The 7,484-nt window shown below is 51.8% G+C and overlaps 1 pseudogene; it reads left to right on the forward strand.

Annotated features, from left to right (window-relative positions):
• LOC125509043 (uncharacterized) overlaps positions 1–2,623 on the forward strand; it is a 32,475-nt pseudogene extending 29,852 nt beyond the window's left edge.
• Positions 2,624–7,484: the final 4,861 nt, after the last annotated feature.

The following is a 7,484-nucleotide window of genomic DNA, read 5'->3' on the forward strand; positions in this document are numbered from 1 at the left end:
CAATCCTATATGGCATGCGAGGCATCACCTTGAGGCTATGCATTGTACATGCTCTTAGCCCGTTGGGATCTCACCTTGCGCTATTAAGCTAGCCAACTGCACAGTAGAAGCGTGGTGCAACAGCATGCTCCCGCCGCTGCCGCCGATTGATGGCCGTCGCCGCCGCTGCACCCCTGTTTCTTCTTCCTGGCACCACGCCGCAAGGACTAGTGGGCAGCTTCTTGGCCAAGGAAGCAAGATCTGGCGGATGTCGGGCTGCAGGCAGGTCTGCCGATTGGTTATGGCCGCCAAGAGGAACGTCATGTGGTGCTCCACGGTCGGTCGCCTGGCCGTGGAAGGCGACTGCAGGTCCGAAGTGCTGGGCAATGTCAGGCCTCAACTCTCACACACATGAAGAATAGAGAAGTCGTGTGTTTCGGGCAGCTCTAAACATCCTGCAATATTTTCTTCTCTACTTCTATTTTCAACACCAATGGAAAGAGAGAGCTAGTCACGGCTGGACTGCCTGCACTGCGGTTGTCGATCCTGACTTGCACCGTTTCACGGCGCGCACACACACTATAGTGGGCTCGTGCAGTGCTGCCTTGGCCTTCGCTTCTTACAGTGTAAGGGTGACACTGTAATGTGGACTCGGCAGATGGATGCTAAACTAGTGCGTACTGGAGTATTATGTTTCAATCCTTCATTTGCTAAGTGAGATCCCACTTGAGCCCAGATAATTTATGCATGTTTTGATGGGGTGTCCAGTTACTCCCACTAAACGTAGTGGGATCACGTGGGTTGGAGGTGGGACGCTCAGGTATTGTCCCACCTGCAGCCTGAGTTCCTGGCATGCCCTGCGAACGGACTGTTTGCGTCTGGCCCAGCGACATGGACGCCGGTCGCACGGGGAAGGTGTTCATCAAGACCTGGGGATTCGGGCGCTACTCGTACGATCTATACACCGGCAAGCTGGAGCGCCTGGCGACGAAGCGTGGCAAGGAATATGGGCACCCCATGTTCGCCTACTTCCTGGCTTGGCCGCCCGCCTTCCTCGCTCCAGAATATGGGCACCCCATGTACACCCCTCTCCTCTCACTCATGTCATTTCTGTTCAGCGATGTTGCCTGCTCTTTTGCACACTCAGATCATTTTGTGTTTCACGTGTCTGCTTGGAGTAGGCTAGTATAACTTGGGTGCGCAAATGTATCCAGCATTTCTAGGACTTTTATGACTATAAAGAGTTCTTAGTTGCAAGATATTGACATCATTTTTGTTATTGCAAGATATTGAAGTGATTATGCTCAGAATGACAAGGATTTGGGGGCATTCAATACTACATGATCTATTTGGAGTACAAGACAAGCCAGAATATTTCCTAGTTTATCCTATGTTTCCTAATACAATCACGTTACTCAACATCCCCCTGCGGTCACAATGGTAGCGACGCGGACGGTGAGACTGGAGAAGAATCCGAAGGCAAGCCGACGGACACTCCCCACAGTCGTAACGGTCGACGCATCGCGGAGTCGTGGCTGGAGTGTCAACCGACAAGGTTGCTCAAGTAAGGCGGTAGCCCTTTGTGTCGTTGTCGAGGTATCCAAGAGTGTAGGGTGGTGTAGCCGTGGTCGAGGCACAGTTTTGATTTTCGGCCGAAAAAAATCAATTTCGGCCATCTCGGCTGGGCCCGGAATATGTCCCTTTCGCTTCAAAAATTCCGGCCTGCTTTGAAAGTTATGGCCCAGCCCAACATCTAGAAGGCCTCCACTATGGTCCGGCTAAGAAAACGCCATCAAACTGAACGCCCGAACCCTAAACATCTTGTTTCCCTGTGCGGCGCCGCCGCTGCCCGCCTGCTGCTGCCTTCCCACGCCCGTCGGGAGCTCCTCGGGTGAAGAATCTGCACGCCTCCGCTGCATCAAGCCGCCTCGTTGACTGGTACCTCCCTCCCGCTTGCTTGCGTGTGAGCGCGTGGACGCGCAGCCTCCATCAGGGCCACCTCGCGCCTCCTCCATCACCACCTAGTTTCTTCTCTGTTGCTTCTTCAAGGCCACGGCATGGTGCTTGATGTCTGCGGCAGTGAGAATTGTTTTTATATGTTGGACTGATGCATAGGTAGCATCAGGGCACTTCCTTCTTCGTTTGCTTCTCCAATGTTTATTCTTGGACTGATTCAGTTTTTAATCCCTAGAGCTCGATCTGCTATACCTTTCCTCCGTTGATTGCAAAATTTCGGCCAAAATTCTGCCAGATTTCGATTAAATTTCATTCAAAAATTCAAATTTCGTTTATGCAATTTCGTCCGAGATTTTGCCGAAATGTTTGAATTGACCGAAATTCGGCCATTTCATTCAGGAGCGAAAAAAACCCAATCCGAAACTCAAAACGCAGGGTCGAGGTAGCCGTGCGAAGAATGTCGTGGTCGATGTCGAGTCGGGGTAGCCGGTGTCGAGGAAGTCGCCATGGAGCCGCGGGCGCAAGGAGGCGCTGAGTTAGCATGGGCGCAGTGGTGTCGAAGTAGGGGTGCGCCGGGGAGAGGACGGTGTTGACGAGGCGTCGCGCCAGGGTTGCCAAACCCGGGGACATGTCGTAGATGAAGGCACACGTTGGTGTTGCCAGCACCGGGCATGCATAGATGAGGGACCTGCACGAGCTGTACACCATGTCAAAGAAGTTGGAAGGGCCAGCAGAGAAGAACTTGACGACGATTGCGGCGCCCATCGGCGCGGGACCGATGTCACCAACGGTGGTCGGAGTAGACGAAGTGGTCGGGTAGATGACGGCGACGCTGGCGACGGGCTGGTGCTAGACGAAGACGAACGGGGTGGACGGGCAGCGGCGGCAGCTACGGAGGTAGCAGCGGCGGCGGCCAAAGAAGAGCGGCGACGGCGGCCTGATGGCAGTGACAGCGGCTAGGTTAGGAGTGCGGCGACGGTGCTCGAAGTAGGCGAAGAACCCGACAGCGTGACGAAGACCGGCGCGGACGGTGGCGCTCTCGCACCAAAGGAAGACGACGCGACGCATACCATGGGAAGTCGACACGCGGGGACGGCGAAGTGGACCGCGGGCCGTGGCACTAGGGCCCAAAGGGGCGACGCAGCGGCGGCAGGCGGGTCAGGGCAGCGGCGGAAACCGCGGGCCGCGACACTGCGGCCCGAAGGGACGACGCAACGGTGGTTTGCGAGTCGGTGCAGCCATGAGGACGGCCTCTGGACGGTGGTTTGGGACTGCGTATCATGGCACTACGGCCTGTAGGGGCGACGCACGAGTCGATGCAGCCGCGAGGAGAAACACGGGGCGGCGGCGCTGCGGCCCGACGGGGCGACACAGCGGCAGCCTGTTGCTCGATCGGCTGAAGGGTGCGCTGAACTCGGGGACAATCTTTGCGGGACCTGCGGAGGCGCGTGCAACCGACGGGCCAGGTTGGTCGCGTGGCGTAAATGGGGCGGATCGCGGCGGCGAACGGGTGATCAAGCCGATCGCGCGCGAGGTCGGGGACGCCCTCGGTGGAGGCGTGGTGGCGGCGGAGTCCGCGATGAGGCCGGCGACGACGGACGGCGTGGGATATCATGCGGACGAGCGTGTCAGCATCGGCACCCAGGCAGCGAGGCCCGGGCCAACCAACGTAGCAGCGGCGCCCGAGTTCAGTCAACCAACGAGCCTGTTGCAGCCGTCCCGACGCAGCCAAGGACGAGGCCGGCGAGGTAGACCGCCGGGCCGCCGTGCAGACGTTGTTGGAAATATGCCCTAGAGGCAATAATAAATGAGTTATTATTATATTTCCTTGTTCGTGATAATCGTTTATTATCCATGCTAGAATTGTATTGATAGGAAACTCAGATACATGTGTAGATACATAGACAACACCATGTCCCTAGTAAGCCTCTAGTTGACTAGCTCATTGATCAATAGATAGTTACGGTTTCCTGACCATGGACATTGGATGTCGTTGATAACGTGATCACATCATTAGGAGAATGATGTGATGGACAAGACCCAATCCTAAGCCTAGCACAAGATCGTGTAGTTCGTATGCTAAAGCTTCTCTAATGTCAAGTATCATTTCCTTAGACCATGAGTTGTGCAACTCCCGGATACCGTAGGAATGCTTTGGGTGTACCAAACGTCACAACGTAACTGGGTGGCTATAAAGGTGCACTGCGGGTATCTCCGAAAGTGTCTATTGGGTTGGCATGAATCGAGACTGGGATTTGTCACTCCGTGTAACGGAGAGGTATCTCTGGGCCCACTCGGTAGGACATCATCATAATGTGCACAATATGACCAAGGAGTTGATCACGGGATGATGTGTTACGGAACGAGTAAAGAGACTTGCCGGTAACGAGATTGAACGAGGTATCGGGATACCGACGATCAAATCTCGGGCAAGTATCGTACCGATAGACAAAGGGAATTGTATACGGGATTGATTGAATCCTTGACATCGTGGTTCATCCGATTAGATCATCGTGGAGCATGTGGGAGCCAACATGGGTATCCAGATCCGGCTGTTGGTTATTGACCGGAGAGTTGTCTCGGCCATGTCTGCATGACTCCCGAGCCCGTAGGGTCTACACACTTAAGGTTCGATGACGCTAGGGTTATAGGGAAAGTATGTACGTGGTTAACGAATGTTGTTTGGAGTCTCGGATGAGATTCCGGACATCACGAGGAGTTCTGGAATGGTCCGGAGGTAAAGATTTATATATGGGAAGTCCCGGTTTGGTCGCCGGAAAAATTTCGGGTGCTATTGGTAACGTACCGGGACCACCAGGAGGGTCCCGGGGGTCCACCAGGTGGGGCCACCAGCCCCAGAAGGCTGCGTGGGCCAAGTGTGGGACGGGACCAGTCCCAGGTGGGCTGGTGCGCCCCCCACCAAGGCCCAAGGCGCGTGGAGAGTGGGAAGGGGGCAAACCCTAGGTCCAGATGGGCCTTAAGGCCCACCCTAGGGCGTCCCCCTCTCTTCCCCCCTTGGCCGCACCCTAGATGGGTTTTGGGGGCTGCCGCCACCCCTAGGGATGGAACCCTAGATGGGGGCGCAGCCCCTCCCCTCCCCCTATATATATTTGAGGTATTGGGGGCTGACCAACACATGATTTGATCTTCCTCTTGGCGCAGCCCTACCTCTCTTCCTCCTCGTCTCTCGTAGTGCTTGGCGAAGCCCTGCTGGAGTCCCGCGCTCCTCCACCATCACCACGCCGTTGTGTTGCTGCTGGACGGAGTCTTCCCCAATCTCTCCCTCTCCCTTGCTGGATCAAGGCGCGGGAGACGTCACCGGGCTGTACGTGTGTTAAACGTGGAGGCGCCGTTGTTCGGTGCTTAGATCGGAATCGACCGCGATCTGAATCGCTGCGTGTACGACTCCACCAACCGCGTTCTTGCAACGCTTCCGCTTAGCGATCTACATGGGTACGTAGGTGCACTCCCCTTCCTCTCGTTGCTAGATTACTCCATAGATTGATCTTGGTGATGCGTAGAAAATTTTAAATTTCTGCTACGATCCCCAACAGTGGCATCATGAGCTAGGTCTATGCGTAGTTTCTATGCATGAGTAGAACACAAAGTAGTTCTGGGCGATGATTTGTTCAATTTGCTTGCCATTACTAGTCTTATCTTGATTCGGCGGCATTGTGGGATGAAGCGGCCCGGACCGACCTTACACGTACGCTTACGTGAGACTGGTTCCACCGACTGACATGCACTTGATGCATAAGGTGCCTGGCGGGTGTCTGTCTCTCCCATTTTAGTCGGATCGGATTCGATGAAAATGGTCCTTATGAAGGGTAAATAGCAATTGGCATATCACCGTTGTGTTTTTGCGTAGGTAAGAAACATTCTTGCTAGAAACCCATAGCAGACACGTAAAACATGCAACAACAATTAAAGGACGTCTAACTTGTTTTTGCAGGGTATGCTATGTGATGTGATATGGCCAAAAGGATGTGATGAATGATATATGTGATGTATGAGATTGATCATGTTCTCGTAATAGAAATCACGACTTGCATGTCGATGAGTATGACAACCGACAGGAGCCATAGGAGTTGTCTTAATTTATTTATGACCTGCATGTCAATGAAAACGCCATGTAATTACTTTACTTTATTGCTAACCGTTAACCATAGTAGTAGAAGTAATAGTTGGTGAGGCAACTTCATGAAGACACGATGATGGAGATCATGATGATGGAGATCATGGTGTCATGCCGTGTTCATACCGTGCCTCGAAGATGAAGATTAAAGGCGCAAGATGATATTGGCCATATCATGTCACTTTATGATTTGCATGTGATGTTTGTCATGTTTTTACATTTTATTTGCTTAGAATGACGGTACCATAAATAAGATGATCCCTCATTAAAATATTAAGGATTGTGTTCCCCCTAACTGTGCACCGTTGCTAAGGTCCGTTGTTTCAAAGCACCACGTGATGATCGGGTGTGATAGGTTCTAACGTTCGCATACAACGGGTGTAAGCCAGATTTACACACGCAATACACTTAAGTTAACTTGACGAGCCTAGCATGTACAGACATGGCCTCAGAACATGGAAGACCGAAAGGTCGAACATGAGTCGTATAGTGGATACGATCAACATGAAGATGTTCACCGATGATGACTAGTCCGTCTCACGTGATGATCGGACACGGCCTAGTTGACTCGGATCATGTATCACTTAGATGACTAGAGGGATGTCTATCTAAGTGGGAGTTCATTGAATAATTTGATTAGATGAACTTAATTATCATGAACATAGTCAAAAGATCTTTGCAAATTATGTTGTACCTCACGTTTTCGTTCTACTATTTTAGATATGTTCCTAGAGAAAATTTAGTTTAGAGTTGACAGTAGCAATTATGCGGACTGAGTCCGTGAACTGAGGATTGTCCTCATTGCTGCACAGAAGGGCTATGTCCTTAATGCACCGCTCAGTGTGTTGAACCTCGAGCGTCGTCTCTAGATGTTGGGAAACACCTGACATACATGTTTTGATGACTACGTGATAGTTCAGTACATAATACTAACGGTTTAGAATTGTGGCACCAGCGACATTTTTGAAACGTCGCAGAACATATGAGATGTTCCAAAGACTAAAATTGGAATTTCAGACTAGTGCCCACGTCAAGAGGTATGAGACCTCTGACAAGTTTCTTAAGTCTGCAAACTAAGGGAGAAAAACTCAATCGTTGAGCATGTGCTCAGATTATCTGAGTACTGCAATCGCTTGAATCGAGTGGGAGTTAATCTTCCAGATGAGATAGTGATAGTTCTCCATAGTCACTGCCACCAAGCTATTAGAGCTTAGTGATGAACTATAACATATCAGGGATAGACATGATGATCCTTGAGCAACTCACGATGTTTGACACCGCGAAAGTAGAAATCAAGTAGGAGCATCAATTGTTGATGGTTAAACCACTAGTTTCAAGAAGGGCAAGGGAAAGAAGGGATACTTCATGAGACGGCAAATCAGTTACTGCTCTAGTGAAGAAACTCAAGGTTGAA

This window comes from Triticum urartu, chromosome 5A (genome assembly GCF_056163025.1).
Source record: "Triticum urartu cultivar PI428250 chromosome 5A, HENAU_Tu73, whole genome shotgun sequence".
Lineage (NCBI taxonomy): Eukaryota > Viridiplantae > Streptophyta > Magnoliopsida > Poales > Poaceae > Triticum > Triticum urartu.